We start from the raw sequence: 12,279 nt of genomic DNA, 5'->3' as shown, positions 1-12,279 counted from the left end.
CATTCACCAAATGCACAGATATTGGCAACATTGTTGCAGACAGTTTAGGTGCAGGTACCCCCCCCCATTGTCCTACCCACGTGTTATTAGTTATCCCAGATGACTGTAACCTCCCTATCCTCTCACATGTCCAGGTGAGAGCCACCCTCATCATTGCAGAACACATATCATCACTGTTACGAAATGGTATCCCTGGATGTGTGCTACATTCACCCCTGGAGGACATAGCACCACATGACAGACTGATATTAATCCCTGGCCATACTACAGGATATGTACCTGAACAGTGCCATACATACACAGTGGTCCCACACCAATGAGGAGGAACCTCTACTGACCCTGGGAACTACTGCATCATATGCACAACTGGCCTTGTGTTCTAAGCTATGGAAGTGTTAGTTATGGCCCACATGTACAACAATATTACATATGTTTATATTTCATGACTATGTACACATAACCTATCTCATGGACATACCTATAGATAGTGAACTATGATACATTTGGAAATCATACAGTATAAGAATATAGAGAAGAGAGATTATCTGTTGGACGTTGAAATATTTTATCCTGGTTCTCCCGGCTCCTAGTTCTCTTATAAGGATTGGTATTCTGAATTAAGGTATTAAAATTAAATATTTCAAAAAAATATTTCAACGATATTTGTTTGGCATATTGTTTGCATACTTTGTTGGAGGGATAGTGTAGTGTAGTAGGTGTCACAGTATACACAGGATTAACCTGCTACTTTGCATTACCTGTGTTTGTGGCAGCTGTTGCTGTGCCAGTGGTGCTGCTTGCTCCTTGCTGCTTGCTGCTGATTTTGCTGCTGGCAGTCCTAATATTTGTTTGGTTGTTTGGTTGTTTTCTCTGTCTCTCTCTCTCTCTCTCTCTCTTTATCCGTAGTGTTTGTGCAATGAATGTATTGCGTGAGTGTAGTGTGGGAACTCAATGCTTTTGTAGGTATCTGCATAGGTCCATGTGATGGCCTCTGCACCAATTGTAAGGCAGCATTTGCTAATTGCATGCAGCTGGGTGTGTACTGATTGCATGTCTCACTGTGATTTCAGGACACTGCTATAAAAGGGTATGTGAGATAGGCGTTGCCCTTTCAGATTGTAGGGCGTGGACCATGCTGGTATGCTGTTGACAGTGTTTTGTGAGTGTGAAGGTTAGTACATCTACCATGCTTCATGCTGTGTTGTAGATTCAGGTTGCTGCATTTATCTTGCCTGTTCCCTGTAGTGAGTGTGTATGCATACTGACACCTACAACTATATGTCATATGTATTGCTATATAAATATATATATATCTGTGTACATATACATACTTTCAGATATGTACATTAGCTGACATTATTGGGTACAAGCTAACAATTAGCAGGGCTGTTTCTGTTAACACTACACTAGTATGGGAATCCAGTAATTGGGACTATAAAAGTCTGCATGACATGCTTTGGGTAGTAGACATACTATATTGCCTTTATCTTCATTCCTACTATTACATGTTCCACTTATTTAGCACTATATTCCTGTATGAGAGTCATGGCTTAGTGGTAGGTCATACAGACTAGTGTTACAATGGTCTTGTGGTAGGGCCTACTAGTATGCTCATATTCTGCTTTTGAGTTGAGTATAGGGCCTATCAATCAAAGTGCTGGAGGCACCTTTAAGCAGTTAAAGGGCTTAGTAGGTCTCACAGGAGCCAGGCTGTGTTGCAGATTCTGGTTGCTGCATATATCTTCACTGTTTCCTGTAGTGAGTGTGTATGGCTACTGAGACCTACAACTATATTTCATATGTATTAATATATATTTATATATATGTATGTGTAGATATACATACCTTCACATATGTACATTACCTCACGTTACTATGTACAAGCTAACAGGTAGCAGGGCTGTTTCTGTTCACACTGAACTAGTATGGGAATCCAGTAATTTGGCCATTAAAACTCTACCTGACATGCTTTGGATAGTACATCTCCTATATTGTCTTTATACTGATTCCTACTATTACATGTTATATTTATTTTAGCACTGTGTTCTTGTAAAGCAGGCATGGCTTAGTGGTAGGTCATACAGACTAATGTTACCAAGGTCCTGGGTTTGAGACTGATAGTGGGAATTTATTTTTCTTAGCAAACTTTCAAACTGAGTACAGGACCTGTCAATCAAAGTGCCATAACCGCACCTTTAAGCACTTTAAACCAGGTCAGGCTGTGTTGCAGATTCAGGTTGCTGCAATTATGTTCACTGTTTCCTGTAGTGAGTGTGAACTCCGCTAGCACAAGCGCACCCGCTAATTTCTTTGAAAGAAAAGAAAAAGGGTGACAGGAAAGTGGTGAAAAAAGGGTCACAAAGAGGGTAAGACAGTAGGGAAACAAGCGTGGGATTTGCAGGAGGGATATAGGTAAGGCCCATAGATGCCCATGTCTTTGGCAGCAACAGCTGTGCATTTCCATGTATTTTGGTGAGACATTGGAAACCTTTCACCCCTGAGAGAGGTGTCAGGACAACATTAATATTTGTTGTAGAGCCAATTGTAATTAACTGTTTCAATGTCAAGCAGACATGTGTGCGACATGGACAGCTATGTATGGGGCGTAAGTTTTTGGTGGGTACAGAGGGCCCTTTTTTTTTTCAGGTGAGAGTGGTATGTCAGGTGAAGGAAGTCGGTATAGCTGGGGAGGTAGGTTGGGTAGGTTAACAGACAAGACAGACAAGACGCATACAGGGGCGGTGTATGACACACGTAGGGGGGTTACACAATTGACGGGGACGGAGGTTGGGATTTCCAAGATGCATGAGCCCACAGATGGCAACAGTGGAACTGATATCCCCACCCATAGGCAGTTGCCACTGTTCCTTCACAGCCCAGCGGGGCAACGGCGGGGCCGTTAGCTGTGCCACATGAGCCTCAAGCTGGCGTAGGGGCCCAAGAACAGTGTCTTGGATCTCCCTTCGCACCACAGACCGGACACCGCGGAGGGTGAGTGGACGAACCCCTCCGGCCACACTTGCAGAGGGGGGACCGCCCCCATCGCCTGCAGCGCTTCCACCCAAGGTGGCACAGGGCCGCCGGAGGGGGGTCCGGCCTGGGCACTAGTGCCAGGTGCAGGCGCCAGCTGAGGTGGGAGAGGTGGGTCCGCTGGGACCCGCCTTCCCAAGCGTTCTAGGTTTGTGAGTTGTTATGTTAGTTTGGGTTAGTGGCATTTTATTCCATTCAGATTAGTTGTAACAGCATGCATTGGTATTCCCATCAAACAAACACCCAGATATTAACACCATTGAACAAGGGGCATATCAATATCACATGCATTATTTGAACAGAAATACACAGTCAAACAACATGCAGGGTTGATTAATGGCAACAGGCCATCAGATTTGCAGGTATGAACAGGGCACATGCACAAACAGACATGCATATATTTTTGAAACGGACAAATGTCCATGATTAATGAAATGTTCACATACCATTATTTAGTGGGTGTTGTTATATGGAATTATAGGGTTGGGCGGAGATAGAAAGTGATGACACATTCATATGTTACACATTGATTTACATTTGTATAAGGTACACAATTAAGTTGAGGCTGATGTTTCAAAATAAATTTTATTTGACTGTCAAGCTACACCTGTTACAAATACATCACTATCCTACTTATTTTGAATTTGATCAGATACATCATCCTGCTACACTTTGATGACAGGACAGGGGACAACTATGGCTGTTTAGTCTGTCAGATAATCATTCATTCTATCTGCAAATTGTTTACTGTGATCACCATATACAGCATTTGGCCTAGACATTCCAGATTCTGACACACTGAAATCAGTTTGGGATATTAAGTTGTACTTCCCACATGCATTTAGTTCTGTAGAAACACACTGGGGCTACTATATTCAGGGGTTATTACTACTTTATTTATTCATACATGACCCTTTCTGTCACTCTCACACATCCTGCAACTTCACAGTTCAGGTTGGTACTTCTAGGCTTTGTTCACATGTTATACTGGTGGTGATTCAAACACTTTCCAACAGCCTCACTTCTGTCATGATTCAGCATTTCAACAGGGGATATATCTCACATATGACTACCTCGGATTCTAAAGCTGTACTCTTGGGACTACTGCAGGTTACACTATATTTAATTCATGGTGGGACATCTGCATTACAGCACTGTTTAATTCTATCAATTATATTTCCAGTTACACTTGCATACTGATGAACTTGTTGCAGCCATACCTGCAGACTTACAATTCCTGCTTGCACATTATATTACTTTTAATCAATACACTGCAGTGTTCTGCTACATGCTACAGTACAATATTTATTTACAAGTAATGGGTGGGGTTACTAACCTGCATGGTGGCAGCCGCACCAGCCTACGGGCATGCACCTCGCGATTCATAGAGCGGACACCTGCAGCTGTAATACGAAAGAAGTAATATTGGACTACACATCTCCATGGTATCAGCTAGTTGAAATCCTTACATACATAAGCAAAATGTAACTTACTCAGTAGTGGGCGTTGGGCATATCCCGGGCCTCCTGGATCCATTTGGACAACTGGTCTTCCTTGCGTCGCTTCAGGTCCGCATGGTGGTGACGGACCTGCTCACCAGTGCGTGGAATGCCAGTAGCACTGGTCAGATCACGAGCCAACTGGTCCCATGCCTCTGCCCTATACGCTCCCCATGAGACCTGGCCCTGCATGAGTTGGGCCTCGTGATGATGGACAAGGAGCCAGACCATGTATCTGGACTCCTCAACGCCCCAACGCTGTTCCAATCATTCTAACTGCAGGTCTGTTCTACAATCGTTTCTGCTATGGGGCTTATATATGCCACTTTTCCCGCACATTTCTCTGATTGGCCATTTTGGAATTGTATCTACTTCACTGAAAATGCTTTCTCATGCTCCATTCTGGATTTTATCCCATATATATGCTATTTCTGCATTTCATGGTATTGCTGTCATGGCTTAGTGGTGAAGTACCTTGACTCTAGTGCATGGTATCCTGGGTTTGACTCTGGCAACTGACTTTTGATTTTCCTGACAGAAATGAGTTGAGGACCTGTCAATCAAACTTGCCAAAAGCACTTTTAAGCATTTAAAACCAGGTCTGCGCTCGTTTGCGCGGATGCAACGCATGCGCACTGGCAGTTAGCTTGTGGGAGCGGCGTGCAAACGGTGTGCGCTGGGATAAACCTTAATTGGCTAGTGACACACATGTTCAGCTAAGCACAGCTAGTTGCAAACGGTTTCAGCCTATTAAACCGGTGCTTAGCAACGAGCATACAGTTTGCAGATTTTTAAACACTACTCAGCTACGGGCATTCCGTCTCACAGCAGCTTAGCTATCAGTACATTTCTGACTATTTTTATTATTGTGTTACTTCGGAATATATGCTCCATTTCATTCCATTTTACAAAAGGGAATACATTTACATTTGTACAATACTGTCAGGGGGCTTTTTCGTGCTTATTTACAGAAAAAAAAAAAAAGTTGTTGTGGGGATTCGAACCCTGCCCGCCTACTCTTAGGCCAGCAACTCTACCGCTAAGCTATTACTTCTTGGCTTACTTTGCATATTTAGTTCTTATATCCTTTTCCACTGACTGCTAACTGTGATTGCGCTAGTAGCACACCCGCACACAGTAGCAAACATTTCCAGGGTTTAAAAAAAAAAAAAAGGTTTTAATTTAATTTTATAACATCTCTTCACTTTATACAGTGATGGTCTATCGGGGCATGTGTTGTGTAGTGTGTTTATTCACATTTCCATGGCCTCTCTCGTGGCTGTTTACTTTCAGCCATTCTAGTCTTCCGGGGGCGTGTACGCTTGCAGGACTTAGCCTACAGACACGCCCCCTACTCTCTTACACGGACCGTGTAAGAGTTACTAGTGTGATTCAGCATGCCTCATGCACCTCATGCATATGCATGACATGCTGACATCACACAGTTTCACTGCAGCCTCCGTGTAAGAGTTATAACTCTTACACGGAGGCTTCCTGAATCTGGCCCATTGTTTTCTAAAACAATGTCAAGTAACTCACATATCAAATTAATCTTGGTATTCTGATAGACTTGTTTTAAATTCAGGATGTCACGTATTTTCTCAGTGCCCCACTTGTTGGGTATCACTGTAAACAGTGAAGTAACATTCATAGTTACAAACATATGCTCTTTTTCAAGATTCCTAGTTTTATTATATAGTAATCTCAAGAATGCTTTTGTGTCCGTTAATATGTTGTCACATAAATTGAGGACTATTTGTAAATTTTTCTCAATATATATCGAAATTGCTTCTGTAGCCCATCCTTTACTAGACACAATCAGTCTCATAGGGGGCTGTTTAATATGTTTGTGAATTTTAGGTAAGCCATAAATAACGGGTATGGTCGGATATTCTATCTGAAAATAATCAAATAATTCTTCTGATATGTACTTGGTAACCAACAGATCAAATATGTAGACAGATATCCTATCAATTATGCCTTTTACTTGTCTCTCATTAATTTCGACATAAATTTCCATATCATCTAAAAGTTCATTCATTTTCTTATAGTAAAAACCTTATCCATTACAACTACGCTGCCCCCCTTATCAGTGGGCCTAATCTCAATACTATGAGATTCCTTTAATTGTGCTAGTGCTTCAATCTCTGATTTATTTAAATTATGAAATTTAGGTGGAAGGTTTTTTGCATACACTTCTCTTATCTCATTCTCACAAACATTCATAAAGGTTTCAACAGTTGGATGTGTTTTAGGAACATATACACTTGATTGTTTAAATATTTTATAAGTCCCAGTACCTTTAAAAATAATTTTCAATGTTAAAGTATGAGAGAATAATTTCAGCTCCTTTAATAGTTCAGTTAATAATGTTTTTTTGTGCTGGAATAAAGTTCAAGCCTCTATTTAGTAAAGAGACTTGTGCATTAGTTAAGCAAAAGCTGGATATATTTATTACCAGGCCTTTTGGTTCCTGCTCCTGGTAGTCATGTTTGGAGCATTCGCTCGTTCCTTCTGTGGCCGCATTCTGCCTCTCCGATTCCTGCTGTTCAATCTGTCTCTTATTGGCAAAGCTTTCTGCAATACAAAAGGAAGAATTGAAGTTTGCGTTACTTCCCTCTGCTCCAAAAAAGGCGCTGAATTCAAATTGGTATTATCATCTATACTTCTACTCGTACTAACTATTTGAGAGGTTTCATTCACCATACTGCCATCATCTGCAGTGGGAGGTTCTATATGTGCTTTCTCTACATTGATGTCAATGTTTTCACAAGAATTCTGATTTAAAGAAACAGTACCTTTTGAATTAGATGTTTCAGGAGCTTCCAATATAGTTGTTTTACTTGGATTTTCTGTATTCAAAGGTGTTCTCCTTGGCCACGAAAAGACTTCTTTACACTGGAAGTTGTTAAGATCTCATTGCAGTTTTTTTGTTTTTGTATTCTGCAATCTCTTGTCATAGCTCTGTATGCTATTGGCAAGTTCATCTAATTTACTGCCTAACACTTCCGTGGAGAAGTTATTTGTTAACTGTCCTTGTAGTTTCTTAATCTCATCTGCTAGCTCCTTCTCGTGGGGCTTAAAAAATTCAATAAGAAGATGCATAAAGTCATAGCTAAGTTGTAAATTTAGGTTCTGCCATTTTTGAAGCAAATCAGGATATGTTTCGCCATATGTTGGCATGTTCAATACCCTGAGACCTCTCGGTACTATTTTATACTTCAGTGGGGCTTCTAAATGGAACCTTTGCCATTGCAACCTTTTAAAGCAATATAGTTTGTTCTCCAATTTCCTATATAGCTCTGTAAATTGTTTATGTGTGTCATAGTCTATCTGCTCTCTGTTGTTCACCGGAAAAATTGGATTAAACATCAGAGGATTAGAATTTATGCATAATAGTCCAACCAGTCGTTCACATTGATTCTTGTTAGTATAATTTCCTTCAGCCATGTCCCAGTTTCTAAATACAGTCTAAAACACGAAGAAAATCAAAAAACTGGGCAAATGCCTGGTTTACACCTCAAGCGAAATAAACAAAAAAACAATAGGTAGACTACGGCTGAAAAGTCCAGGTTATAAATCCAAGTATCCAAGTATCCAGATATAAATCCACTTCCACTTCCACTTCCAACAAATTCTCTTTATTAAAACAATAGTAAGCACTTTCATGATCTAAAACAACTGATCGCGTCTTCAGACTCATCAAAACAGTTAAAACATTATTATTTAAAATCTAGCTTATCCAATAGAGTCACATTCTACTATGACATCATCTAATTAATCTTTTATGCTACAATTACATAATGTAACCATCTACTTTAAACTTAGTAACAATTAAAAATACATGTACATCAGAATTCATACAAGTACCTTGCCAGTCTACCTAGACTCCCCTTCTGTTTCTCACAAGGGGATCAGCAAGGTATGTTGTTTGTATGTCAACCACATGTGTACATGAGTGTGTCTGAATAACATGTGACTTTTCTTAGTGTTTGTGTGTGCTGTCATTGTATATGCAGTGTATTTAATAATTAATATATTTTCCACGTTGTGCTATTGGCTGTATACTAAACAGGGCTCTTTTGTCTGATGTGTTAGACATTTCTGATATGCTGATGAGCACCAGTTATGTGAGTCAGATTTTACTTTTTTTTATATCTGAATCTCATGGTAGGCTGGCTGTGTCTGTCAGGTGATGGCAACATATCTGTGGCTAGAGGAGCTTGGGGTCATACTGACATGAATAGATAACCCCCACCAATACTTATGGTTAATGAAATCCCAACTGAGGTTGTAAGATCCATCTGGTGCTCCTCATTTAGGCACCAGTCAATTCTCTAATAATGTTACAATTAATTAATTAATTAATTAATTAATTAATTAATTAATTTGTTTCTTTTTTTTATTGGTATCTAGGATTGGCCAACTGGGCCTAGTCAAACAGACCCATATTAATACAACAAACAAGAGTATATTTTCACTTAGACTGTAAAATATTTGCAAGGTGATTTGATACTTACATTGTTAGATACAACATAGTTTACACATTTGTGCAAATAAAATATTTAAAAAACAGTATTTTGCAATAGTAGTGCATCAGAACATAGTTTACAGTCACAGGTTTCCTTAACAGTATGTTTTAGGCCAATTAGACTCGTTAACATTAATACTTAGCAGCATAGTATTTTGAGATTAATTATAGGAAGTGGGGTGTTAGTCCAATTTACACATATGACGTGCCTGTCAGTGATTGTCTCTACATTTGATTTATTTGTCTATCCATACTGCAGACCATTTGTCAATCCATTGAGAGAATGTCACTGTGAAAGACATTTCTTTCAGTGTTTTGGCCTGTCAGAACTTTGGTCGCTAATACATGCAGTCAGTTGCACATACAACATTTAGGAACCATGCAAGGTTGTCAAGTGCCTCTGTATAGGCCTGTCATTCCCTGATGTCACAGGGCGATGATATGATTCTTGGCATGTTTCATCATGGTATCCAGAAAGCATATAAGGATGTGGGATACTGGAGTATGGAATAAGTCCACTGAGAACCCTTTACTGTGTTAAATGTCCCATTGGCCAGTATGCCAAGAGTCACTCATAATTTAGTTTGTAGGGGTTTGGCATTACCCCACAGACTGTATGCAGTCGTGTGAAGCACTCATCTCGCACACATCAGCAATCAGCTATCTGTCAAATATGTAGCCCTATACTATTACCGTGACAGAAAGCTGGCTGAACAGAATCTATTTACATTTGAGTTAACTCTTCTATTTTATATTTCATTGTTGCATTAGACAATGACTTTCTTTGGAAACTTATGTTTTGCTCTGTAGAGAAAATTTTTAAGTGAATAGTAGCATTCTGCCAACGATACTTTCATGTCTTCAGTAACTGCTACTTCTGCCTTCTATTAGCATTGTAAGATGTCACCCATTTTCTTATTCATATGTAATATGGGCTGTGTCTTGACTACTTGAAGTTAAATATACTGATCTAGCATGGATGATCTTAGATGCACCTAATAGACAGATACAGTATATTTAATTAATTAAACTTTAAATGTACACTTTATTGGAGGGCAACTAATTTATTTCCATTTTCTCTGAACTGATGCAAACTCAGAGGCAGCATATTTAAAGACAGGGGCTATGGGAGCAGACAGCACCCCACACATGCACACACATACTCATAACATGGGCCACAGAGAAACAGCTTCCTAATTGTAAAGTATCGTTGGGCATTTTAATGTTCACAGTGGTTACATACAGAAGAGGGGTGGTATGCCGTTCAGGGAATGAAGACCCATTATATAACATGTGCTGCATTTGCAAGGAACCTTGCATCATTTGAGTTGCATGAGTTCTGTTCTTCCAGGAATCATGTAATGCATTTTACTGAATGTCAGACTGTGAGCATGTCATCTAATACGATATAGAATGCACAGTGCAAATTTTGTCAGAATTTGGCTCCAGAAATCACATTCTACCACCTCTGTACTTTAGAGAACAGATTTATTTTCTAAAAAGTGATCGAAGGTTAACTTTGCTGTTGTTTTTGCATCATCTAGCCTTTTATTGTTAGACTAGTACTAGCTCTGGTAATCAGACAGTAAAACAAAAAAAGGGTGATATTAAAGATTGTGTCTGTAACTTCAGATATGTTCATATTAAATAAGATTGAGCTGTGTGCAAAAGTTCGCTGCACTGGGGTACCTGGGACATATAGCCATACATCAAAACATGGTTTGAAATCCATTTAAACTTCTTTCCAAATCCAAGTCAATTTTGCACTCCTAATGTTTATGATTGTGACACAGAACTAATCAAAAGAGATGCTGAATCACAATCCTGAATTTTTAAAACACAGAAAGCCTTGTCTAGATAATTAGGTGGATTGCATTTTCTGGATTTACTATCAAAATGGTGGCAATTGCTGAGAGATAGTTGAAACAAATCCCAAGATCTGTAAGTCCTAAGCCGCTCCTCAAAAACACTTTAAACATCATCAGCACTTCACAGTTGATTCTTAATTCTTATTTTCCTGCACTTGGAGACAGGCTTTCAGTCATGAAACAAGTGAAGAAATGTCAAGTCCTCTCACTTTCTCTTCCCCTCTCTTTTTAAGAAAATATCAGTTGAAAATTGTGGCATCCTTCTGACATTGTATTGCATTCAGAACCTCAGAGGAAAATACTTTAAAGCAGAGGACTTGGGAAGAAATGTTTAAATTTTTATACCACAGAGCATGTCTACTTTCATAACATGTCAGCCACAGAGGAGTAATGAACTTTCAATTAAAAACTTGTTTCATGAAGAAGAATTTAATATTTCTAAAAAAATGAGATTCTTGTGTCACTTTAGGCAATCATTTCTTAAGCAATGTTTAAGTTGTCACACTACAAGTCTGACATGATGATGTAATGTTTCAGGCAAGTGCACGGGAGAATCAGTTGTTGCTGTGCTGAGTTAGTGTAATTAAGGAATACTTGACTTTTTATTTACCTTGACACTAAAGTTTTGCATTCTACTTTCACATTGATATAACATCTTAAAAAGCATTTCTTAGCTTATGCAGCACAGGGAATTACATGAGGATGTAATCTGAGGTCTCGATACTGCCTGCCTGAGAAATCTAAAATAAAGAAAACTTCAGCAATTTTGACATTTCATCCTAAACATCAGCAATCAAAGGGAAATATATCTTCACATTCAGACACATAACACATAAGCAAAGATAGACACATGCACACACACACATACAAACACACACACACACACACACACACACACACACACACACACACACACACACACACACACACACACACACACACATTAAACAAATGTAGACAAGCACGTGCACACACACACACACACACACACACACACACACACACACACTGACTGTATCCTGCATATAAACAATTGTCACAAGCCTCTTGCTACTATTTAGTCATTTTAGTCAACTCTGACTTCATGACCTCAAGGACTTTTGCACATCAGGCCTGTCTGTCCATTGCTGCTTATTTTATGTTCTTGGAAATTTAAATGTATTACTTCATTGATACTGGCTAACCGTCTTAGCCATTTGTGTCTTTTGCCTTTACTCTTTCCCTTCATCACTGTCTTTTCCATTATATCCTGTGTTTGCATTTTGTGGCCAAATTATTTGAGTTTTCATTTTATCAGAATTTCCAGTGAGCAGTCCAGGTTTACTTTCTTAATTACTGAATGATTTGATTT

Source organism: Protopterus annectens, chromosome 2.part2 (genome assembly GCF_019279795.1).
Source record: "Protopterus annectens isolate FY-2018-M chromosome 2.part2, PAN1.0, whole genome shotgun sequence".
Lineage (NCBI taxonomy): Eukaryota > Metazoa > Chordata > Ceratodontiformes > Protopteridae > Protopterus > Protopterus annectens.
The sequence above is the reverse complement of the archived record's forward strand: the minus strand, read 5'-3'. Positions refer to the sequence as shown.